The sequence below is a fragment of the Pyxicephalus adspersus genome, chromosome 4, assembly GCF_032062135.1.
Source record: "Pyxicephalus adspersus chromosome 4, UCB_Pads_2.0, whole genome shotgun sequence".
Lineage (NCBI taxonomy): Eukaryota > Metazoa > Chordata > Amphibia > Anura > Pyxicephalidae > Pyxicephalus > Pyxicephalus adspersus.
In genome coordinates, this window is record NC_092861.1 from 24,915,242 (window position 1) to 24,941,959 (window position 26,718).

The following is a 26,718-nucleotide window of genomic DNA, read 5'->3' on the forward strand; positions in this document are numbered from 1 at the left end:
AGGGATAGTTATACTCTTATATACCACACTGAAATACCAAATGAAGTGTGCACAGGACACAGTCAGCTCTATTTTTTTTCAACGATCAAACAGATACTAAAATGCTTTAATGATGTATTTAACAGACTATTTAACAGACCAGAAAGTTGGAAAAGACAGACATTTGATAGGGGCTACATACACTTTATTGAGGTATATTGCAATGTTGTCAGCCATCACGTTAACCAGATCAGCACTGTGGATTCTATTTTAACCATCAGCACCCTGGCTAAAGTCAAGATAAAGATTAAGTTTTAACTCAAATGTGAAGCCTCCATTCTATCCTGCCATGGATTTCTACCTACCTCTCCCTGGGGCAGTTATCCCTTCTGTATTACATGGTACAAGGTAGTAGGTAGAAATGTGACCTACAGCAAAGGTAAAGATTTCTGCTCATGTAGCCCCAAGGGTGCTGCTTAAGGTTTCTAATTTGACACCATATTTTAATTTTTATAAAGTTGTCTTAGGGCTATTTATAAAACGGAATCAAACATTCCCTCATGGGAATTTTCCACGTCCATGTGTTTTAATGGCAGCAATTGATTCCCACAAGGTGGGATTGTTTGAGGGAACTTCAGATTCCCTGTTTTATAAATAAAGAACTTCTAGTTGTCTTAATCATACTGTAGACTCTCACATGGGATTCGGCCTTCATTCCAACAGTCTTCACTAAACTCTGGAGTCATCGGGACAAGCTAGACTATGGCTAGCTTCCCATGCCTTTTGTTTTACAATAACTTGCTTATTAGCTCTAGGCATGGCCTCAATTAAATAACAAAATTCTGTACCCAAAAAGATTTAGGATTAGCTGCTATAAATTTTATGTTTGTGTTACTGATGACTTTGTTTGTGATGACTCTTCTATGTTTGGACAAGTCCATTTTATCATTTCACTAGGCAACTTTTGAAGTAAATGAATAATTATTCTTTTGTCTTTGATCATGGTATTGTCAGAAACATCATTATTGGTGCAATTTGTGTGATTATTTTTTTGCTGGTACTATTTTGTTACATTTTATGTTTTTTTAATTGTTTTTAGAAAATGAATGAGAATTGCAGAAGCTGAGAATTGATTTGATTCAGCCCATCCCCTAACAGCTCATAGCCTGAGGTCTGGAAAAAAAGAACAATTATACCACCAGGACACACCAGGTATGTTTACAGTGTTTATCTGTTTGTTTTCCTGAACTCTTTATTACTTACATCCTTGTAATTTATTGTTAATGTCATGTAGTGGTGATGACACTGATTAAGAATGTGTCCATAAAGAAACAGATGCATGAGTATTTTTTCACCATCACTTAAGATGGCTATATGTGCATATGACATTTCTAAACACAGAATCAGTATAATATTTACAGTGGGTATAGAAAAGAATCACCACCTTCAAAATATTCACATTTTGTTGCTTTGCACCCTGAAATGAAGATACACACACACATTCCAGCTGTATTTACTCAATGCTTCTTTTTACATCCAAGTAAAAGGTATATAAGCAACAGTTCAGATGTTAGCTGTGGTCACTCTCTACCCCTGTTTGGGAGGAATAGGACCCTTTCACACCTGGAGTGGTAAAATGCCTGGTTGGCCACTCTAGGGCACAAAGCAGACTGCATGAAAAAAATGGTTTCCAATTCCAGCCATCTTCAGTAGACTAGCGAAAATATCAGCTACTTAAAGCACCTAGCTAAACTAAAAGTTTTTACTTTACAAAAAATTATCTTTTTTTGTTTTAAGAAAGGGTTTAAAAAAGGTTTTAAAAAAATTAAAGACCCTTTTTTTCTTGATCGCCGCGGCACAGAGCGGGATAGATACGTCATGAATCCCAGGAGGCTTCTTGCTCTGCTCCTTCTGTGCATTAGATCTCTTTTTCCTCAATGGGGTGAAAAATGCATACGCAGTGAGATTGGCACTCTTTGTTTCCCCATCTATGTCTCCCGATTTCACACCTGGGCAATCTAAGATCGGGAGACGTAGGAAGAAGGTGGAAGAAGGGTAAAGAAGATGGCGGTGCCCGGCACTTTCTCTTCCGGGAAAAAGGAGGATACCAGAACGATGATGGACCTGATCAAGGAAACCTCTGAAGGGATTGACAGATCTGCGAAAGTAAATGTGAAAAAGGTTGTTTTCAGTTTACTGCTGCTTTAAGACATGAGTCCAGTGTTCCTCATACTTCCTAACTTTGTGACAGATTCACCAGTGTATATCATTGTGTCACCAAGGCAGGAAATTTGCAATACAGATACATTCCTGTAGATTCATTCATATTTGCTAATTGTACTGCAGATCCTTGGAATGTGTAGCTCCTCATTCAGAAAGGTGGGGGAGGACCTTCATCCACAATGGAGTGGAATATCACTTGCAGCAGGGGTTTACGGTACTATATAGTGCACAGTCAGTTTTAAGTAGTACATGCTTTAAATATGTGTCACCCTAAACCTATCCCGAACAGTAACAGCCGCAGACGCTGATATTCATAAATATTCACAGTGCTTTGAAACGTAATTCTGTGTTTTCATACAAATATATTATATGTTTACCTATACTCCGACACTTGGAACTTGGAATCTACAGAAAGCAGCCCACTCATTTACATGCATATGCCAGCTTTATGGACTCAATTAATCTTCTTAAGTCTGATTTAGTGATTCCCAAGTGTGCTTGGAATATAAGCACTGGTTACCACATAGTCAAGGGCAGACAGAGGTAGCGTTTTAAAAAAACAGTGCTGACGTACATGAAAAAAAAAAAAACCTAAAAAAAGGCATGTAAACAATAAAAAACATTTATCAATATACTTTTTTTTATAGTTTTCCCATACATACAAAAACAAAAAGCACCCAGATATCATACAATAACATTTTTATCATCCTCACTATGCATAAAGCACAACCTATGTAAAGAAAAGCCATGTAAGTTAGGTTAAGAGTCCATAAATAGAAAGAGATATTCACAAAAATCAAGGAGAGGGAGGCATTAAACATTTCGTACCCTAATAACCAATTGTCCAGTGGTGATAAATGTGTACACATGGTACTTGTCTTCTTCACCCCTTTATATAAAAAATAGGAGAAGAGGAACTCTTCTGGGGACATTCTTCAACCATGAGGAATAACAAGCATCTCTGACTGCTGAACATGCTCATATCATTTGAGTGGTGAGAAGCAGTGCATTTTTTGTAAATGATTCTTGAAATTCAAGAACCTGGTTTGCTACTGTTGGCTATGGACAGCCTGTTTATATATATATATATATATATATATATATATATATATAATCAAGACCCTTACAGCAGCAGAACAGCAACAGGGTAGTCCAAAGGTGCAGCTCTGACTCCAATCTAAACAAGTCTTCCTCTCAATGGCTGATGCACATTTCTAGAATGACAACATACACTGAGACTTATAAAATAATCAAACTTTTTTTGTGATGTTGAAACAAAGTGCCCTTTTTCCACTTTCTTTCTTACATAAATTATCACAATGAGAATTTTGATAAAATCTATAACAAAACCTTGCTTATACCAAAAAAAAACATTGAAACCATACAATGTTGTTTTGATTAGCACGGCTGTCTTGCTTCTCTAGAATATAAATATGCCGCACTATGCATGTGCTTTGCAAATATTCAAAAACTACATGAAGATATACAACCCCTAATATATATATATATATATATATATATATATATATAGGTAGTCCCTGAGTTAAGGACATCCAACATACGGACGACTCCTAGATACAAATGGAGGTTCCCTGCTTGCTCTGTGCAGGACAGAGGCTTGATGGGGTGGAGGGAGCAGTTTGCATGGCTTGTAGAAGAAATCTTCTGATAAATTGAGGTTGTGGGTGATCTTAAGGACTGAGCTCTTCTGTAACATCTTGTAACTCTGTAATGACCAAGACAAACTCTGCAGTTGTTTCTTTTTGCATATCAAAGCACAGCTTGCTCCAAAAGTTAATAAATGTCCAGTCTACGCTCCATAAATTTTTTTGTGCTTTGTTTGTGATTAACTCACAGTGAAGATTTTATACAGTAACTGAAACCACGCTGCCTAATAATATGTTGAGACAATCATCTGTCCTATTTGCATTTAATAAAATAATGTACTTGTTCCAACTTACATACAATTTCAACTTAAGAACAAACCTACAGTCCTTATATGGTATGTAACCCAGGGACTACCTGTGAATGCATTAAATGTATTGGAATTTGACTTAATATTAGCTTCTTCTAATCTCCTATGCAGTAAAACGTTCACTAAAGACTTGAAAAAGGTAAAAGGGTGGTCAGAGCAGACTACAAACAAGGTCAAGTGGCTTTAGAATAACAGTGGTAGGCTCAAACCTAAACTTTCAGATAGTTTTAGGTTAGAAGACATTTCAGAAATAATCTGGCTGTATGGTTGTGTTGATATAACAACAGAATATTCACAGGTTCTCACCTTAATAAAACTAGCCTTTTTAAAGCTTATTTTGTCTCATTGCATGTGCTGTCTCTTTAATACATTATCATTCCTCAGCATCAAAATATGACTGGAACATCAGAACACCTCCAGGCAATGCATACATTTGATGGAAGCTGCAGTCCCACGCAGTGTCACACAATGAAGAAGATTACAAAGTAGTAATATTTGTGCAGACTCAAAGAAGAGACGCTTGCCATGCAAATGTAAGATAAACCAAACCTTCAGAGCCAGGTAGTAGGCTAGACCGTTTTTCTATAAGTTTCACTGGGAGTGTCAGTTTCCAGCAGAGCCATTTTACCTCTCCGCTGGGAGCAGAAAATGGCATGTAAGATGAGACGCTTCAAAACAAAATATGCATCTTGGCTTATGGCAGACTGTCTGCTAATTAGACCACTTGTAGTACCGATACCAATACATTTTGTTGCTTCTTTGTCTCAATCTGCCAAGCAACTCTTGCATTCGCACTATTCCTTTCACGTATACATGTAACACATTACATGTACACATGTAACAATTCAAAGAGTCAGGGTTGTAACTCTGTCTATGGCAGATATTGCTGTTACTGGACTAGAAGTCAGGGGGCTTATTATTGCCCAAGTGCTTATTATTATTAATACTACATGTATTTATATAGTGCCGACATATCACGCAGTGCTTTATAAAGTGCATTGTCATTAACTGTCACTCAAAGGGGCTCACAATCTCATTTCACTACTATAGTCATAAGTCATTCACAGTCTAAGGTCAATTTTGGGGAAGCCAATTAACCTAACTGCATGGTTTTGTGGGAGGAAACCCACACAAATGCGAGGAAAACATGCAAACTTCAACATAATATTGTTTTCCAATAAAACATCACATATACAATAATAATACATAATATAAAATCATTTGAATAATATCATAAATAGTAATGTAGGAAATAACTGAGAAAAAATGAATGTATACATAATTTAATATCCTGTTTCCAAATGCTATGCAGCCCATCATCATGCTGCTATGTTTGCAATTGTTTTAGGATAATATAGACCTTTAAATATAGATAAATATAAATGCAACCCCTCAAAAAATTAAAAAAGTAAGCAATATCATGTCTGTAAATAGGCATGAAAAAAAGTGAAAATAAAGAGACACGCAACCTCTGACGGGTGTAATCAGAAGGTGTCTACTTTGGAAGATATCTCTTCTATTCTTGTTTAGGAGACAGAAGAGAATAGAGACATAAATTTATAATATATGGGACCACAGATCATAAATAAGGAAGACAGAGGAGTAGGTTAGGGACTGTTATGAAGGAGTGACGGGCAAGTCTGCTTTGGCTATTTGGCAAAGATGAGTTGTTGGCTAAAATGTTGTTTGTCAATATAGGAGAAAATAAAACAGAGCAATCTAAATGTATACCTATATAAAGAAAAACTATCCTAATGCTTTCAAAGACATCATAACCTCATCGGCAATGCATGAGAAATTAGGCTGGTATGTAAAATGGAATTTATATTCTGTCTCATTTTTGTTAAGTATGTACGTGTGTGTGATAAAAATAGGGCGAATATTCTTATCAATGTATGTTAATATTTTAAATACTATCTCAAGCTAAGGAAGTCAAGCTTTGGGCCACCCCCTCTCATGTCCCTCTATTGTGCCATCATCATGATGTCAATCCACATAGATCAATAGAGTGTTATTTACCTGGCAGGTTGTGGAAGAGGATAGGTCAGAAATTGACTTTCATAGCTCATGTTTGCATAAATAATAAGGGTTCAGGGTTCCCAGGGTGCTGGGGAGGAATACTGCAGATATGTGTCTTCCATTTATATCACCAGTATAGATAGCGGTAAATAACAAGTGTACATTAAAACGGAAATTTCACCTACAAGTCTACAGAAATACATTTTTGACATAGAATATATAGCAAGAGATATATTTATTTTATACAAGACATTTCTATGTTTATTCATCAATATATTTTGGTTGCTATAGAAAAATAAAAACTAAAAAGGAATTTTTGAAAATTTTTTACCAGTCCTAATGATGATACCATCAACCTTTGTCCTTTTGAAGGGCTTAATTTACTGGAAAACCTACAAATTTTTAGATGGCTGGTACCCACCAAGACTACTTCTACGTTCATGTGCACAGGGATGGACAGGGAGTTTAATACTTACAAGTTCTAGATGCAGAAGATTTAGCAAGTTTAGCTTTTCCAGTGAGTGAGGATAAGAGGCAGGCAGAAAGACAGGTTTGTATTAACTCTTTTTAGCAGTTTTTTTTTACCAATTACAAAAAACTTTGATCTGCATAATCAGGATGGATCTTTTCAGTCGGCTGCAGGCAGATAAAGGTTAATATTCAGTCTACTCTTTACCAGTGATGAATTTGTAGAATGGTAACTTTGTAGCAAATTTAGAAGGTGAGAGACCATAGCAGAGGCTCATCAATGGCAGACGTACAGTACGTTCCCATTAGAATTTACATTATTAGGCCTGATTTGATAAAGCTCTCCAAGGCTGGAGAGGATACACTTTCATCACTGAACCTGGGTGATCCAGCAAACCTGAAATGGATCTGGTCCAGGATTGAAAGTATTTGCTAACAAACAGCAAATTACTTTTCAGAAATCAATTCCAGGTTTTCTGGATCACCCAGCTTCACTGATGAAAGTCTATCCTCTCCAGCCATGGAGAGCTTTAATAAAGCAGGCTTATTGCATCATCTCTGAGCCAACATCTTAGTCCAAAACAATAGATATTGACCTCGGATAATGCCAAACACACGTCTCCAAATTTCTAGAAAAGAAAAAAAGACTTTGTCAAGAACAATCATGTGATACTCTAATAAATACCAGTAAATATTACAGTGTTTACTTCCATGTATTAACATGCAAAATGTATCTCATGCTTGGTCTACTTTGAAAACCATCACGGCTACATTGCATGGCAATATATGAAATATTACATTTTACAGTAGTGCTATACTTACATTTATGAAAGATTCATTTCACTTTGATACAGGATTAATTTTATTTCAACCTATAATTGTTGATTGTAGGTTGCAAAACTAAAAAATAGCAAAAAAAAAAAAAAAAAAAAAGAAATGTGCAAACTATACAGTCAGGTCTAAAATGTCAACTGTAAAACACAGCTTCACAGCACAGAGTCAGTGCATTGTGTAGGTATTTATATGTCTATAAATCGCAGCATTAGGCCTACATTTAGGGATCTCTCTGGGTATTTTTGTTGTCTTTGTTTATGTGAGTTATTTATCAATGAAACGCAGTACAGAAAGCCTGTTTGTGCCGTTCAGAGATAATTGAGCCAGGAAGGCATTGTGGAGGAAGGAGCCACTGACACATGCAGTACCAAGGAGATTTACAAGGTTATGTGCTATTTAACCAACGCCCAAGATGTGTGATCTGTCACTGACCTTGGCAGTGGAGTCATGCTGGCATCTTAGTGTTATTTACCTGGCAGGACAGCAATAGCTTGAAGTAGGAATGTTCTTTATTTCACTAAATCGTCCTGCCCTGCAGCTGTCAAGGTATTCCTAGAATGCCATAGCTTGCCAGTGACACTTAGCAGCAGGGCATTCTGGAGCCTGTAGTTCTTTTCTAGTTGCAGAAATGATGATCACTTATGTAAAGTTGCCAGGTGGCCCTGATTTCCATACATTGTCACAGATTGTGATGAATTATTAGCGCTATGGGTTAGTAGTTTAGCCAAGTTAGTACAAAACACGTTGGTATTTATATTAAATTCATTTTTTGAGAAAATAATTACAAAAATGAAGAAAAATTACGAAGTTATTAAAAAAAACAAAATGAAACAAAATCATATTTTTAGTTCACTATGATCCTCTGTCGTGATAGAAATAGACTCCACAGCAAAATTAAATTTTGAACTGTTTAGACCAATTGAAAAGTCTTCTAGTAGGCTCCAGTTTGCAAAACCTGGTTCTGGTTAATTGTGTTTTGGTTGTAGGATGGGGTGCTCTTTGTTGCTCTCACTAGGCAATGCTAGCTTGGCCCCATTCTATTGTGCAGGTATGTCTACAGGCCCTCTTATATCCTGAAGATATAAGATAGAGAACTACCAGACACAATTTTCCCTTTATTTTGTATCATCCACTATTAAAAATAACAGCCATAATTGGTTGTAATTAGATTGTTACAGCCACAGAAGAACTAGCGTCTTTCACTTCTATAGATATTTTTTGAAGATTAATCAGTTTCCACAGACACGCACTGTTACTTATTAGAATATTTTAAACTAGAAGTATGTTGTAATTTAAATATTAAGTTGTAATTAAGGATAAAAGAAAGAGAGCCTTTACATTTAACCAAAACTTTGGCAAAAAAGGGGATTTGGGTTAAATGTTGTCATAATTTACACCTAATTGATTCCATATATCTCTGTAATATATGCAATGTGAACTTATACGCATTATTGTTTTTATTCACTTTCTTTCCATTCCATGGTTGTGGTCACTTCTGAGGGAATGAGCCCCAGAGGATTCTAAATACAGTGGTACCTCGGTATAAGTCCACTTTGGAATAAGTCCAACTTGGTATAAGTCCTGTTTGGACACAAAAAATTTTGCTTGGTATACAACCTTTGTGCTAGAAGACAAAGCCACGACTGCCCACGAGCGTCAGTACGCCAGTTGCCACCATTTAGTGAACAACCCGCGCTATAACTCCCTGTGATATACATAACTTCTTCTCCTCCTCCCTTCTCAGCACCATCCTAGTAGGCACTCAACTCTTCTCAGCAAGGTAAAGGGAGGTTAAATTTTCATTTATTTCATCTAATTGCTTTTGTATTTATGTATTTTAGTATTAAGCAGTGTTTAAATTATTTTATACAGCCCCATCAATGTATATTATGCCAATAACAATAGGATTTTTTTTCATGGGAACGGATTAATCATTTTCTTTTTATTTCTTTATATGGGAAAATTTGTTTGGTATAAGTCCTGTTTGGTATAAGTCCAAGGATCTGGAACGGATTAGGAACTTATACCAAGGTACCACTGTATACAATATAACTGAACCGTATGTGGAATGCACCCAAGCAATACAGGTAAATGTATGACAATGCTCATAAAAGACATGTAATTATGGACACCAAAGACCCCAAAAGCCATTCCTTGTGCTAACATAACACAAAGAACAGAAAAATCTGTTGGAAAGCTAAGTTCAGAGGGGCAGTTTTGACAAAGGAACCATTGTGGTTCCCTGCTGTCAACTCAATCTTTCCAAAAACCTGTTTTTTATTAAACCATTTGCGACGGTTAGAATTCATTTTTGTTCAGATGTCTGGTTAGTGTGAATTTTTTTGAGATGTTTGATTTAGAGTTTCAGGACAGTCTACTGCTCAAACCCCTTTCAAAGATCTCCAACCTCTTCAGCAAATGCTTGGAAATGCCTGTCAAAAATGTTACGGCATGGTCCTAGCTACCTAGCGGTGGAAAATGGTGACCCATGTGCGGTTAACCGCGCAATTAACATATATCCCCTAAACTCAACCATAGTATTATTAAAATCCTTTACTGATACAGTGCCAACATATTATACAGCACTGTACAGTACATGTAGTAACAGTACATGACTTCTATAGCACTAATAAATCACAATAATCAGATGATCATTCACATGTACAGATTTTAAATTGAGATAACTGTCTTATCTGTTCTGTTTTTAGAATATGGTTTATATAGTTGTTTAAAAGTTTACTTATCCTTTAAAAACAATGATGCTGTATATTTAATCAACATTACTTGCCTCCACTCACAAAATTTACCTTTAGTGGGAAATAAATATCAAAGACTGACCCACTTCAGAGCTGTCAGGGTCTAAAAATACATATGTGTCATTTTCACAGAAGGCACAGGTGTGCACAGTAAGAAGGAATGTCACAAATATTATACAATCATTGGGAGGTGTGAAACAGATCAGGAGATATGCCTGCCCTCATTTTTTTAAGGGTATTTAACCCTCTGCACCAGGAACATAAAGCAGAAATTCTATAAAAAAATAAATAAAATTATCTCATTAAAAGATAAAATAAACAGTTTCTGACGCAACATTTTCTTTGAATCCAGAAGCATGCTGTCTTTAGCAGTACTTCTTTATTACCACTGGTTAAATGATGGTCAGCATTATCCAGTCCATTTCCCAGCCACCAAAGTCACAGATATGTCACCAGCCTTTGACTGGACATTGAAGGAGAAGCAGAACAGTTTGGGCTCATCTTGCTGTCTCTTTAATTTTTTCCTCCTGTTGGAATTCTTCTTGCCAGCACCTTCTCTTCTGTACAGAGACTGTACCAGGTTGAATTTATGTATTTACACTACTTGCATTTAAATTAAAGATGTAGCAATATATTCATGAATGCAGAGCTGCATTAATTTGTATATTGAACACGTTGTAGAGTTCATATAAGGCATAGCTAGTGAAAATTATAACTTTTATTCATTTAGACTCAAATTCCTAATTTTAACACTAACCCTCTTTAAATGCAATAAGGGCCGTTTATAACCCACGGTAAGCCCTTAGTGTTTGGCTACAGGCTGAACCGATGTCCCAGATGCTTTCACTGAAGTTATTGGAAACAAATGGGGGCCATTTTTTGCACGAGGCTGTCAGATTAGGGCACAGTTCCACCTGTGGTGTGGTTTGCCTCTCCCAGCCACACAGCAGCAGTATGCTTAAGCCCGGTTGTGGGAAACCACACAGTTTTACACCATGGGTCAGAAAGGACACTTATACTGTTAGGTCATGTTCACATTTTAGCTGCATTTACCACTTTTACATGCCAGGGAAATGCTGCCTCTTGGGAGAGGCTACTCGTTGCTTATTCCGGCTTCATAGAGAACGAATGAGGGACAGCAGTCAGTGGTACTTGTACCACCTACTGCTGCCAGTTGTCAAATCCACAGACACAGGTTCTTTAAGAACCAGACCTGCAGGCGAGTGACTGAGCTGCTGGAAAGGTGCCAGGCGTGGGAAGCTGTGTGGGATCACTTGATCCCAAAGTAGGATTGAACCTGCCAAAAAAAAAATGCCTAGCAATCCTATCACTGATTCCCACTAAGCAGACCCCACCTATTCAGATACAGAATGTATTGGCAGAAAAGTATAGCTAAATCAGTCCTAGATACCACAAGATGATCACCTCATCTAGCCCCCGTGCTCCAAAGTGCTTTAATACTTAATAACTAACATTAACATGCTCAGGTTATTAGCAGTCTGGGTACATTAGCGCCTAACAATATGGGATGTACTTACGATTTGAATAACCCCTTTCAATTCTATTAGACACCAAGGATCCTTTACTGATTTAAATGAGCTCAGAGAGGACCAAGAAAACAGATTCAGGTTTCCGGCACTCTCTTGGTTATTGTAAAGTAGGATGTGTTGGCTGCTGTTACAAAAAAATAAATTATTCCCTAACTACAAACCTATAGTTAAATAGTGCTAGCTGTGCATTCTGCAGGAAGGTAGCATTCAGCCTCTTCACTTAGGAAAATAGACGCCAACAGTTACAGGGGTCATGAGGGCACAGGCTGGCTTGCTGGATTTTATGAAACCAATAAGAAATATGCAACTGTCACCTATTCAAAAGAGCCGCTCGCTTCTTTAAAGCACACCTGTCACTACACATGAAGAAGAAGATTTGAAGAAGAATATATTGTGCAGAATACCAGTTTACCACAGCTGCCAATGTGACAAAAAAAATCTCTTGCTGTTCCTTGTGAATAGTCAAAGATAAATTTGGGTAATTTTGACTTTCGGAAGAAAGGGAAAAGATTCCGCACTTGTGTGTGCATATGCCATGTGCCTTTCCTTGTCTTTGTTATGGACTATTCCACAGCACAGACAAAAGATCAAACTCTTACAAGACTATAGGTCAGACTCATACAAACATAGAAGAACACAGAGAAAGTGTATGGGATTTCAGCTTCAGAGAATTTAAGTGTCAACCTCAACTATGTCAAACCAAAGCTCCATTATTAGGACTGGGATAAGTTTTGTACAATTAATGTGTCTTGGCATGCTTTGTGCAATAATAGACAAAGATTATTGCTGTCACTTGGATTGTGGGCCTAGGTGGAGCACAATTCAGCATAAGACCCACATTATCTGTTGCCAGGCCAAACCCCCATTATCCAGCTGTCATATGCCAGTGCCAAAGTGGAAATATAGTTTCCATAACTGGAACTGGACAGTTTATTGGAGGTGTAGGGATGTGGAGGTCTCATGTGAAGTCTCCGTCCAGTTCAATAGGTAGCTTCAAAAGCAGAGGGATCCAGCTAAAGACTAGCAGTGAATGGCAGCTCAAGGAGACTACAATTCTTCTGCTGTTGTTACTTAACAAACTTTTTAAAATAACTCATTTTTCAGTCATATAATACTGGGTTGGTTCATTTGTATACCTCCAACATCATTTTGAGATTAATGCAACTAGCTATTTTTGTGACCAAGATTTCTCAAACATTTAGCTTAGCTTCACCCCAACTATACTCCACCGAAAAGTACTTTCATAGTCTTGAAGAAACATCTACTACATATACATGACTTCCACCCCTCTTTTTACTTCTCTTTGATATTCCCTTATTTACCATTTTCTTGCTTGGAACTCCAGACAAATAGTGAGTTAATTTTTAAAAATATATATATATATATATATATATATATATATATATAATTAAAACCTCATGTAAGCCTTACTATTTAATGCAATTCAAAAGTCATGTTTAATATTCACTTTCTATTATAAATGACAATGCTCTGTCTATGTCACCCAATTGCTCTCCTGCATTGTCACCCTGTCACAAATTAATGAGTATCGTAAAGACGTATTGTCAGATTACTTTTGCTGGAGATGATCTTTCATGATCATTTCCGTCTCCATTCCATACTATGAGGGGGTGCTCAGCAGTTGTTCTCAATCCATCTTTCATCAATCCACCATCGTTGATCGAGTAATAACGTGAGGGGACTGCTGTACACATGTCAGAACTGCACCAGATTCAAGCATCATCTGACGTGTATGTAGCATAAATGGAGACAAGTAGACGCTCCAATATACATTGCAAAGGCAGGATCCAGTAATGTTACCACCAGGAACCCCCCTCCTATTGAGAAATACTATGCAACCATTGCCGGAGTGTATATATGTAGACGGTAGGTGGCTTCAAGAAGTAGACAGCATTGAGATGAGCAAATAAGGCAGAAAAGGTGAAAGCAATTATTAAAAAGAAATAAAACCTGGCTATTGTTTATATGGCAATTGTTTTTGAAGTTTACGTCAACTTTAAGGCTTTCTGTATCCCATCCCTGCTCACTGGACAAAGCTGAGGATGTCTATCACTGGCAGGTTTAAAGAATAAAGGGAGATGACACAGGATTCTGGAAAGCTCAATCAGAAAATACATGACTTATGTAGCTTATGAGGCTTGTCCTTCTTACCCTTCTTCACAAGTCTTTACCCCTGCCCCAATCCCTCCTACTTAAAAAACACAAAACAATTCAATTGGGTTTGAAGCCATTTATTTCAAAACACACCTTTATTACCCAACATAACCAATTTAAACAACCATATGTAAATATAACAGTAACACACAAACATCACATAATCAGGTTGCAAGTCTTTGAAGGACCTAAACCCAACTAATTTTACTACCTAAAGGGTTTGTCACCCACATGATAATATTAATCCCTGCCTTCCTTCACCACCTCGGGAATGAATATCAAATCCAGCAGCCCATCACCCACATACACCCTCTTTTGGGGTCACAAAAACCTCCTGTTACACGTTACATAGCTCTCACTTCATAGATGGGTTTTCCCAATGTGAGCACTAAAAATTCCTGCCCTTGAGGACCCCAAAACGCCAACCACAGACCATGCCCAATGAAAATTGAAAGGGGGTGGGTGGCAAACTCCCTCTCTGCCCAGGTAAGAAAGACCCTCATATTTCCCGATTCCCAAACCTTCCTTTTCCTCCACTCTACCTTTCCATTAACCACAGCCAATCTATTCTGACCTCCCCTTGAACTCCTCTAATTTAACCCTTCTTCTGCTGCTCCCTCGGGGCGTCATGAGGGCCCTCTGCCTACATTTCACTATATTCATTCATCTCCAGCCCTTACTTGTATGGGGTGTTCAAGACTCTGGACTATTCTGATCCTTGTGGTTGATCAAACAACTCCCATAGATTTTATACAGCTAAGTATTTAGTTGCTTGTCTGTAACTTCACTTTTCCTTAATGCATAGGCAATTTCTTTTCAGGAGAATTACACTATTAAAAAAAAACTCTGCACTATCAATTGTGCCGTTTTATCATGCTAGTTCCATGAGATAATCTTTATTGGCGATGCTAACACTTCAAATTACAGATCACTAGTTCCCTGCTGGATTTCAAGTGGCAGAGCAGGTTATGAAAAAATATGACAAAGTGTGGTTTTTAGCAGAATAATAATTGCTCTGCCTGGCTGTGCTCTCAGAAAGAAAGTGATAATAAGGGCTTTTAGCCACCTAAAATTGTGATTTTTATGCATGATGGAGCCTTTCATCCTGTCTCCTGCTTGAAAGGTTTAATCTAAGCCATAAAAGTATCCTATTTGTAATAATATTAGGAGTTTTGCATTGGGAAGTACTGATGCTTTCATTGTTTACATGGGAGCGGTTTGCGTGTGTATGTCAGGCATGCTTACGCGGTGATGACTGAGTAGTAATACATGCATTGTTACAATGTCCTGTTGTAAATCACTCAGCGCTGCAGGCAGTTATTTTAGCATAGCAATGCTGGATAATGATACATGAACAATATCCATAGCCCCGGGTCAATTAGTATGGATACTGATTGCTCATGTACTAGGAATTGTTATTTTGCATTAATTATAGATATGGATGTGTCTGTCACAGGCATCAGATAGCACACAGTATGGAGCTGCAAAGACATGATGTCTAATGCAATTTGTAAGTGGTGGCTCCTAAGTGTTTTTAAACTCTGCCTATAGATTCAGTATCACCTAGAAGTGTTTAATGGTGCCAACAGCTGGAGAATTCAAGTTTTCATGTTATCACTTGCCATCAATAACGTGTTGAGAATAGAGCTAGCGCATGTAGGTGGTAAATAGGCAGTCTGAGCTAGGCTCATGGGGGGTCATTTGCCCCAGTGTTCTGCCATGGAGGTGACACAATGCTAGGTTGATGAGTCTGATTTATTACAGCTCTCCAAAACTAGAGAACATAGACTATAATAGGAGAACCTTTTGGATCCAGCAAAACCTAGATTAGATCTGGCCAACTAATAGCAAATGATTTATTAAGAAATCTATCCCAGGTTTGCTGGATCACCCAGGTTGTCCTATGGTAGTCTATCTTCTCCAGTCCTTAATAAATCAGGCCAAATGACACTGATTGTCTAAAGAAATATACACCTACCAGGGTGATTTATCACCTTGTAATTGATAATTCACCTAGAAAATGTGGTGAAAAATTATTTTGCAATGAAAAACCCACTTAAATGCAAGAAAATATAATTTTCCTTGTAGATAATTAGATAGTTTTGATTAAGTTTAGCCTGGTTTACCACTGTAGCTCCCGCTAGAGCAGCCTTTCTCAACCTCTTTACCATGGAATCCTTAAAATATTTGTCAGATGTTGGAGAACCAAAGTTTAACCAACCACAACTCAAGGAACCACTGGTAACCTTTGGTGGAAACCTGGAGTTCCACAGAAACCTCATTGAGAATGGTTACGCTAGAGACACATTTGAGTGTGCATAGTAACCCTTAAACAGGACATGTATTTATCACAGAAAATTTTGACAAAAATGTTGCCACCATAAGGACGTGCAAAGTCTTATATACCAAGAAAACTTTTCCTAGATTTCTGGTGGCTTTTTGTTTTTTGCTTACACTGCATGCTTCTTTGCACAACACTTCTGAGACTAGACCCAGACGCCAGGGAAAATGTAAGTTGCAGTGAGAAAGTGAGTGACTTTCCAATGGCCCAAGAGGATTTCCAAATTATGGTAAGAGTCGGTGGTGAAGATGGTGGCTTCAGGAACTACAGTGGTGACAGACTCCTACACTGGATTCTAGAAGTTTGTTACCATTGGTTCAGGGTGCCTCCAAAAAGGTAAGTATGTGCCAAATTCCAATGGCATATTATATATAGATATACATATCATGGCAAAAGCTCACCCTCACCAATGAAAATTTAGTTTTGCTTTAAGTATCCCTTGGCAATCAAAAGCTGAAGAGGTAACGTACAGAAATTAGCCAACACTTTTTATTACAAATGCATCTCGCCAATGTACTGAATATTTCTTACCAACCAATAGCCATTCATATCATTTTGAAGGCAAAAAAGCATTTTGCTCATGGTTGCACATCCAACAGTTGAATTGGGAAAAAAGAATAGGCACCACTGTAGGCTGCTTGCACCTTTACCAGAGACCAAAAAAGTGACCATTTAGAAATATATCTAGGTGCAAAATGAAAATGAAACAGATTTACTCATTTGTGAGATGTCCACCTGTTTCCTGTGCAGGTAGTAGGTTTCTAACTAAATAGGAGTTGAGAGGAAATTTCTTATTCAGGCAATATCAATTAAAGCCCAACAGAAGTTCTAACTATTCCAATTTCTTTCTGAAGCTAAAAAGAAACTGCATTTGTATTTTAACTACTTTATAATATCTGCTTCCTCCACACTAATATAGTTGATAGATGTAATTATTTAATATGAACAGAATACTGCTATAATATGGGAGTCCATAAACTGCATTCCAAGAGAAAAACACACCAAGGACTCCTATTGTTTGCCTTTACATACACGGCAGGTGATGACTCCATCATACATTCTTAAATATGTTACAAAAATGTACTCCTCTGCTTCCTTTGCCTTTGGAATAACCAACAAGCACATGAAATTGGAGATAAGGTAGGGAGGAGGCAGGTTACAATAGCAAATAAAATAATAGTATACATTATAGAGGAGACAGAAAACATGAACTCTAAATCAGATGTTATACCCTGATATCAAAAAAGAAAGCTAAACGGTGGGGGGGACATGTCCTTTTACAGAAAATTGCTTTTTATTTAATTAAGCCACATATTTAGCTGTTAATTTGTTTAACCAAACAACATGATAGTAATTACAGCAATAAAGTCCAAATCGACAATAGACAGAAACACTAAATATGCATACGGTCATTAGAGACCATTAGTATAACCAGCAACAAGGGAATTCATAAGAATGATAGTCATAACTAACCACAGTCCCAAGGCAGCAGCACTTGTCCATCTTCAAATGTCAGCAGAAAGTTTATCTATTGCAGAGCTGTCCTAATTATATACCGTGTCACCATGACAGCTCTTCCCTGACTATACTAACCTAATCTGAAAAAAATAAATGTGGCTGGTCTCTAAAAAAGGAAATCCGATCAGTTATATAAATCCACTCACATTTAATACATTAACCACCAAAATTATACCATTTACTTAACAGGGGCATGTAGTGAAGCGGGCTGAGGGGGCTGCAACAGTCCTTTATTTTCCACTGTTGTGAAGAAATGGATCCAGTGGTCCCAAGTCTGGGCAAATTTGTCCGCTGTCTTGGAATCAGTGGATTTTCATATCTTCCATTACATAGATATCAGTTACCCTTCTCAACCAGTGACCAGTTGGGGGAGAGGTGCTCTTCCAGCAAGCAGGTATACGCGCTTTAGCAGCGTTCAATAGATATCTCAAAAGGTATTCTAGTACACCTTGCGCGAGAAGTCAGAGACATGAAGAAACGCCAGGGCTGGTTTGGCTTTGATATCAACATCTGTAAGTTTGAGGATAATTTCAGCCACTGAGTTCCAAAAAATCGCAATTTGAGGCACTCCCAAAAAATATGCAGCAGTGTGCCCTGAGCAATACCACATCTCCAGCTAATGCCGTCAGTATGTGGAAAGAGCTTGGTAAGCCGATCAGGTGTCCTGTATCAGTGGGTAGCCAGTTTGTAGTTAGTCTCTTGATATCTATTACATATGGATGCCTTATGACAAAAGTGCAGCAGCAAATATACTACATTGGGGAAGTTCACAGGACTGCAGTAGGGTTTATTGACCTTATATGCGAGGGATTTGTTTGTTCTTCCTGTGTTTGTGTGGGTTTCCTTTGTTCACTGTGGTTTCCTCTCACATCCCAAAAACTTGCTATTAGGTAATTAGCTTTTCCCCGTAATTGGCCTTATACTGTGTAAATGACATACGGCTATGGTAGAGACATTGGATTGTGGGCACATTTGAGGCACAGGTAGTGACATGGCTATGAACTTTGTAAAGCGTTGAGTTATATGTTGGCACTATATAAATGCAAGATAATAATAATAATCTCTAACTTTGCCCCCAAGAACACTTATCTTCAATGTCAAAAGCAGCTGTGTATTGTAGAATTTATCCAGGGGTCTCCCTATTTTTATACCTGTCTCATGACAGGGATATACATTATAGTGGTAGCCTTGGACAAGTCCACAAGTCTACACTATTTTATAGATTCAATGGGTGGTGGACCTAGGAAAAAAGACTTTAAAATGTAATACTCTTGCTGTGTTTGAAATATACTCTTCAATAGTTTTACTCTGGGTCCTGGTGTAGATTAGCAGCCTTCCAGTTCAAGTGCTGGAGTACTTTCAGTTTGTCCTTGAAAAACTCCTGCACACGTGAAATTAAGAAAACACACCTCAAACAACTTCAAATGAATCTATGAGCCACATTTCTATTAAGCTCTGTGATATGTCATCAAATAGAGGTGGCTATCCCCCCAATGAAAAATAAATCCACTTTTAGATAGTAGTCATGGGAAGTGATTTGATTGGAAGATATGTCCCCCCATTCCTGTTGGCATATCAAAATTTTAGATTTAATTTCTTGCGACACTAAAAATGTAATGGTAATCACGACAGTAAAAGAAAGAGGGACCAAATGGGGACAGAGACAGCATAAGAAACCTAACAGTGGTTTTTACCCCTTACCACTCTAAAAATCAAATACATTTGCCTTTAGTTACATTTCAATGCATGTATACTGAAGTGCAAGCTTGTGCTATATCCTTATCACACTAAAGGCTCAACAACTTGCAGTGGTTGTAATTCTGAATTGCAGCAGACTGTTAAAATGGAAGTAAAGTCACTTACAAAAATGTAATTGGTGGTCTTTTTCATGGCAGAAAAGATTAAGTTTATTCCACAGACACCAATCGTTCAGCCTTGGTGTCAGAACTTTTTTCTTTTCCTGTACATTGAGCTATGCATGCTTGATACTCAACAGGTAGGGATCTCAGCATGAATTATGTCATCCCTACCGGTCCAATGAAGATGGTTAAAAACTACAAAGATGACAGCAGCAGTGATAGAGTGACATGGGACATTGGGCAGGCTTAACGCTGAAGGGGTCACTTTGGTAAGTAAGTCAACCATTACGTGCCTTTATACTGGATGCAAACCAAAAAAGATAATTTTGCATCCCCTTCTTTAGACCCGTTGATGACAAAGTTGTTTAAAGTTATTATGTTTTAGTTTTTGGTAAATGCATCAAGAAAAAATGAATTATCCTGCACCCATCTAGGCAGTGCTGGAGAAGTTGGCAAAGAATTAGCAGGGTTCTACATAATTTCTCTAGGCTCCTGCAGATACAACAATGTCCTTTGATCTAAATAGCAGTCAGGCTTGGATTTTCACTGAGAGGGGTGTCAATGGTGCCGGCAGAGCACCTACAGCAGCAGCAATACTGCAGTGATTTCATTGCAAAAGGAAGATAGTTGTCACCTTATTGAAGGAAGTGTCTATCCAATGGTTTTACTGGCAACGAGTGATAACAAAATTATTTTTTGGGGTTCCTAATAATAGCTTGGTTTGTTGGTATAGACAGCCAATATCACAAGAGAAAAAAGTTTTATTTTAAAGGAAGTTTAATTAAAGGAAAAGCATTTTCTACTGATGGACACCTGATACTTTTAGAGAATCATTATAACACAATAATATACACCTCAACTGACTGATTATATCTAGATGTAAAATCTATTTTTTTCCATAAAGATGATTGGAACTAATGTTTCAGTTTTTTCTGTAATATTCCCACTCTTGGTTTTTAAATATAATAGCAGCTTTATTGGTGGGATTACCTTGGCACCCATACGCAGTTCATTGAACAACTCATCAGTTTGGTTGGGTAAGTTATGGTGAGTTTTCAAAACCTTGACAATAGTTTGCTTTTTTGCTGATTGTGTGTGTGCAGGAAATTTGACTTGTATGATTTAAGTTATAGTATTTACAGAATCTGCTTTATTCATGTCACAGTGGGGAGAAAATAATGGGTACATTTTATGTCAAGGTTTGTTTGAATAACATTAATAATGTTTTTCTAGGCATGAATGTTATGTTGCAGAAAGGTTGTCAACCCTATTACGAAAAAGTAAAGGTTTTCTGCTGCTAAAGGAAAAAAAAAATATCCTTGCTCTTGATACCACACATATTCTACTCCTACTACTAGCTATAACTACACTGTTAAACCAAATCAATTATTGGGTCCTGCACTCTCTAATGTGAGCACAATTTCTGTTTATTTGATGCATACCAAGAAAGCACTTATCTTCTTGCAACTTTTCAACCTTTTCATCCCAGTATAATCCCAGGTGGCACCAGAATGGAAAGAGAATGTTGTCACTGATGAATTGAGCAAGGTGCCAACTGACAACATTTTCACTTTGCCACACGGTAGACAAGGTGCACAGAACATGATGGCATGGCTTTTGTTATAAATTTAGTCTTTGAGTTTTGAATGAACAACTTATGCATCTGATGGCTTCTTGTGCTTTAAATACATGTACTGTAGCCTATAAATTTGTGCTCCATCTTCAGCATGACAATGCTTATCTTCATATATTTGGAATAAGGCGAGAGAGTGAAGGACAAATCAGGATACCAACATATGAGATCTACAAAATAAAAACAGGAGGTAAAGGAGGCTCTAGGCTTCCTAACTGTGTTAGACAAGCTGTGTCAGAGTTTCCTGTACTAGTAAAAGGAGGTTCCAACATCTGAATGACCCAAGTGTAGCATAAATGGTTTCCTAATATTAGGTTTCCTAATATTAAGATGTTTATTAAGATAATTTGAATGTTCCCCCTGAAGCTCTCCCTCATAAATCTTGGTTGATTTCCATGGATAGCCTTTGTAGCCATTGGAGGCATTTGTAGCCTGGCACCAGCCCAAAACGTATAGCCTTTCAGAAAGCAGAGCTGTTGGTGGGGCCAACTATAAACTGTCTACATGGGGGACAGATATAAATATTAAGCCTGCACAAGGACAATGAGCAGCAGTGACTGGTCTTTATAATGTAGGAGTTCTTTAATGGCAGATTGGTATACAAATTGAGAAATACGCAAAGTTTATCAAAGCCTAAGTATAAATACACACGTATCCTATATATAGGAAATATTTTTATGGCCCAGATCTCCGCTTAAGCAGTACAAGCAGAAACCACAGCTATATCTAAATTTTGACCTTAATATAATGAAAACAGAAATATCAATGTGTAATGTGTGCTAACCTATAGCCACATTTAAGGTCCCTGAAGCTAAATTTAGTAAAGTGTAAATTACTCTTTGTTTGTTATAGTTTACCACTCATTTAAAATCTGCAGAGGCAAAATACTTTTATTCTATCTTTATTGGATTTTTAAAGTAATTTTAGTTATATCGTGCAGATTTATTATTGACATATAACTGGGCTCCTTTGTGCAAACATTAAATTTTTCATAATCACCTTACACATTTACTAAAAAAAAGTATGTTATATGAATTCACAGCTATTCTTCATCAGTCTCAGTATGGAATTAGTCTACAGTTCATTAAATTAACTTGGCAATATGTGGTAAGGCTTTTTGATGCCACAAAAGCTTCTGATTATATCTCTCCACACAAATAATTACACCAAACACATGTACAACACACAAGGGTAAACACATCTAAAAATAGGCTGTAAGTATAGAGCTGAAAACAGCAGATCTTTGATTCAAATAAATTAAAAAGGTAACAAGTAGCTGAAGAGAGGGCAATGTTCTGCATGGGAGGGGTGAAGATGAGAACAGAAGGACAGTCTTTCCATTGACTGTTTTCATTTCTAGTAGGGATGGTTGGTGTTTTTAAGTGATGAAGTCTAGTAAACAAGAATGTTATTACTGTGATGTGAAATATAAGCAATTGTAAAAGTGATGACTAATCATATCTTCTAAGTTAGTAAGGGGAAATCTTTCAAAATATTAACTAGCCCCTTCAAATTCTCAGAAAACAACTACCAGACTTTATTATCCTCATGAGGAGTTAACTGCATCAGTTTTTCCTCTGTGGCTCCTCTTTTTTCCACTGTGAACAATGAATCTTGAATGGAAGATGGATCTGCTATGTGAAGTTAGGGACTTTTTGTTATCTATTCTGGTAACAGGGAATATCATTTTGATATCCTGATATTTCTCTAGAACAGAAAGTGAATGGAAAATGGGAAATGCCCCTGATGGAAAAAGACATAGAGGTATAAAAACATACCTTAACCATTCTATCCTATTTGGTATTATACTTAGTTCCAGTCTAAGAGTGTAGAGAATTTTATGGCTACACCAGCCCATTTTAAAAATACTTTTTTAAGGTTGTAAATTAAAGCAATTATGAATTTATTACATTCTTTGCATTTATTAATAAATTAAACCAGTACTGGCAGCACTGGTATGCTTTAATAAGCAGGTTGAATCCTTCAAATATCTTACAATCTAAATTTCCTACCTCAGCTGTACAGCAGATCCAATGACAGGAACATAAAACTCCTTATGGATAATATCCCTGTTCAAAGCTGAACCCTTATGCTGCAATGTCACTGTGCTAACCTATAGTGTTGGTGCTCGAATTCGGGTTGTCTCTATATTTGACCCGAAAATGGTGGTTCGAATTCGGGCAGACCCGACCTGAAAAACTCGGAATTTGTGTTAAAAAATATGTTTAAAAAAACATAAAAAGGCAAACTCCAGATGAACTCTCAATGGAGTTTCCCAGTTCACACGGTCACCGGGGTGTACTTATCTGCAGTCACAGCTGAGAGGAGGCATGCAAGTGCTTTCAATCAGCTGTGACTGCAGATGAACTCTGCAGTTCCACTGCGATCCCCGGGCACTAGAGGTTAATTAATCTCTAGTGCCCAGGGATTGCAAACAGGAGGATTCCCAGGGATGCAAAAATGATTGTAGCCCTGAGAATCCACTGCAATCCTGGGGCACTGGAGGGTAATTTACCTTTAGTGCCCCAGGATCGCAGTGGAACTGCAGATGAACTCTCAATGGAGTTTCTCTATTGAGAGTTCATCTGAGTTCAGTTCCCACGGTCACCGGGGAATGTGGGAACTTGCGGTCACAGCAAGTGCAGGTGCCATTGAGAGTTCATCTGCAGTTCAGTTCCCACGGTCACTGTGGGAACTTTGCAGTCGCAGCTGATTGGAGGAGCCACGCAAGTGCTTCCAATTAGCTTTGACTGCAGATGAACTGCTGTTCTGTATGTGTTATTTGATAGAGATTCTCTATCTAAGAACACTGTGAGCTGTCAGCTCCACTCCCCTGATTGCTTTTGCAGTTGTACACAGTGCCCAAAAAATACCGATCTGACACATTGGAAGACTTTATCTTTTGCTATTTCACTGTCAAGTGTAGATTTTTAAAAACAGATAAAGAAAGATCCCCAAGTAACATCTTCATTGATGCATCTTGTTCTATTTTTGATGAAATCTGAGTTCCTGATATCATAAAAGGCACAAGGCCCCTTGTAAAACTAATTAGATGCAATTTAAATATTAGTAGTGGTCATTGAGCAGTCACTGTGTACTGAACCAGTCACATGTATAGAAACGCTTAGTAAATGTTCTAAAATTAGGTTTGAATAACTACCCTTAGTCTACAGTCAGGACCAGATCCTAAAATAGCACTCACTTACAATCCGGATTAAAAAGCAGCCAAAAAGTTGATGTGACTACATTGAGGTGACTGCTGGGTGTGGCATGGGGGGCCTGGTTACACAATCTGAACCTATGCAGTATGTTCTGCAGACATTTACCAAAGTTTAAAAATGTTCCTTAATTACTGTTCCAGCACATCAACCTTAGCTAAAAGGATTATCACTTGAAAAAAAGGTATCTCTATCATTATACCTACATACACAAGTTGTTCTACAAACAGAACCTTGAGGTAAAGTAACACTTTGACAAGGTCATTCTTCAAAGAAACCACATTTACACATTGGAGATTTATAAGCAACTAGAAACTGTTCAATTAATAAACACCTTACTCAGGGTTAATGGCAGATAGGGTAAGGGGTGTAAGGATCAGACATATGTAACTGCAACACAGTGTATAGGCTGCAAGGATTGGAACCACACAACATACAACATAGTGTGGAGAACATTAATCAGAACAGTCTCAAGTACTCTCCTTAATCATTGGCGTGAACAAGTCAGTGTTTGCAAACAATCCCCCCTCCAATTTCCAGGTTAATGACAGTCAGTGGAAGTAAATAATCCAGCATTGGTTTTCAGTAATTCCATACTTATGGAACTATGCAGACACTGTCAGGAAGTTAATCAGTGCCAGCATAGATGCAGATCTAACTGCTAGAAAGAAATGCTTCAGAATTTCTTCATCAACCAGCAATGAATACATAATGTTTATTCAAATTGGACTATATGCCCTCTATCTGAAGCTCAGAACCTGGAACTCAAAGCCACAAACCATCTACCATTAGTTTGTACTGCAGTGCCACAACCTGTCTGTCTTGATCCCCTTGTATGATCCCCAGTGTATTCATGCCAAGCCTAGCTTATTGGTGAGGGCATATCTCCTGCTCCCAAGCCAACAAGAACAGGTGCCATGTAAATCTGCACTTCTACCTGCATTTAAAGTAGATATTTCCAGGATGTAACCGTGCTATTACTACCAACTGGTGTGCCATCATCATATTAAGTATGCTGCTCATGGTTTACTAGGAGGAGAGACAGCCAAGTTTTCAATCAATGCAAAGACAGCTGTATGCAGTTAGCACCAATGTAAAGGGGATAGTAATGAATGATCACCAATATAATGCATGAACTGATCACCAATGCAAAGGGGTTTCTCTTCTTTCTGCCAGTGGTCAGAGGGATAAATGAGAGGTCAGTGTGAGAAAGGTTGTAATTTACCCAAAGATCAGCTTTAAAAATGTATTTATTAAACAAATATGGTCCAAAAGCTAGCTTTGTTTTGCATACAAGTGTACTCAACATAAGATAGTAGGTACAAATGTGCAAATAAGTGAAGATCAAACACCAGACCTTCTTGTAGCAGATTACTGTATGTACACTTTATAAACACAATGCAAGGTGCACGTAGGGTTCCATAAAAATAGCTTTGATCTAGATAAATTTTTGGGTTCCCATATTAATGCAGATTTGAAAGCTGTTTTGTTGTGTTAGTAAATAAAAGGAATGATAGCGTGGCCCCACCACTTCCAGATAATTCAAACTTACATACCTGGAAATTAAAATTTGTATCTGATTGATGCTTTGAGCACTACGGATCCTTCTTGTTTCAAACACTTTAATAAATTAGGCCTTGTGTTTGTTAAAAAGCATTCCAGGAGATACTAATTAGGTCTATTTTCCATGAGAAACATGTTGTGGTAGGTCCACATTTTCACATCAAAGTGTTAAATGCAGGTGAATGAAAGATTAGGCATAATTTATGCTTGGCCCCTCCAGGCGACTCTTTTCTGGGGAGTATTTTCATGAAAGGGGGACCTCGCTTACAGATCAGCGTGCGCGCTATAGCAGAGCCACAACAAAGACGCGACTGCATTGTGTTTATGCCTCCAGCTGACTGACACAGTCGCATTTTGGAAATGAAAAGGCAGGCCGATAAATCCTAGATTGCTTTGTGAAGGAAAAATAAAATGAAACGCACCAGCTTAATACGGTGTATCTGACTGAACTGCAGCCAATTAGTCACACAGGGAAGTTGGGCATGCACTAATTAGGGAAGGGAGGAAGATGACCGGATTAGGTTAGTGTCTTTGCCTTTTCTATCCTAATTGCCGGGTGCATCTAATTCAACTCTGGTGGAATTTTCGCTCAATAAATCTATAGATG

The 26,718-nt window shown here is 37.7% G+C and overlaps 1 protein-coding gene across 11 annotated transcripts in view; it reads left to right on the top strand.

The window, feature by feature from the left end:
* MYT1L (myelin transcription factor 1 like) overlaps window positions 1-26,718 on the top strand; it is a 293,552-nt gene that overhangs the window by 90,273 nt on the left and 176,561 nt on the right. For all 11 annotated transcript variants that reach the window (XM_072407580.1, XM_072407581.1, XM_072407573.1 and 8 more), the window contains exon 3: window positions 1,079-1,191. The gene's annotated coding sequence lies outside the window, so the exon portion shown is untranslated. The remainder of the gene's footprint in view (window positions 1-1,078; window positions 1,192-26,718) is intronic.